Below are 387 nucleotides of genomic sequence, written 5' to 3' on the forward strand. Positions count from 1 at the left end.
AGTTGGGAAAAGGAATCCCCCGGTGCTGCGAAACCAGCTTCACCGCATTCTGTGTGAATGGGCTGTTTAGTGAAATGAAAAAAGGTTGCATGGTTCGCTTACATTAACCATTATCTGATAACATTCTCTTTAAATTTTAACAGTATTGGATCGATGATAAATATGTTTTTCTATTCGGCAAGTCATGATGAGAGTAGAATAACGTAAAACTCTTTTTTTAGATAATATGAGACAATTAAAAACGTAAATACATAGGCAGAACAACGCATGGGCATCGAAACGCATGCCCCAGAGATTTGGTTCATTAATATTAGTCTCCGAATATTATAGCAAGATCGTCATATTGCAACACTAGCATGGGAGGGTAGAGTAGTGCTCAGGTTCTAG

Source organism: Penaeus monodon, chromosome 28 (genome assembly GCF_015228065.2).
Source record: "Penaeus monodon isolate SGIC_2016 chromosome 28, NSTDA_Pmon_1, whole genome shotgun sequence".
NCBI classification, from domain to species: Eukaryota; Metazoa; Arthropoda; class Malacostraca; order Decapoda; family Penaeidae; genus Penaeus; species Penaeus monodon.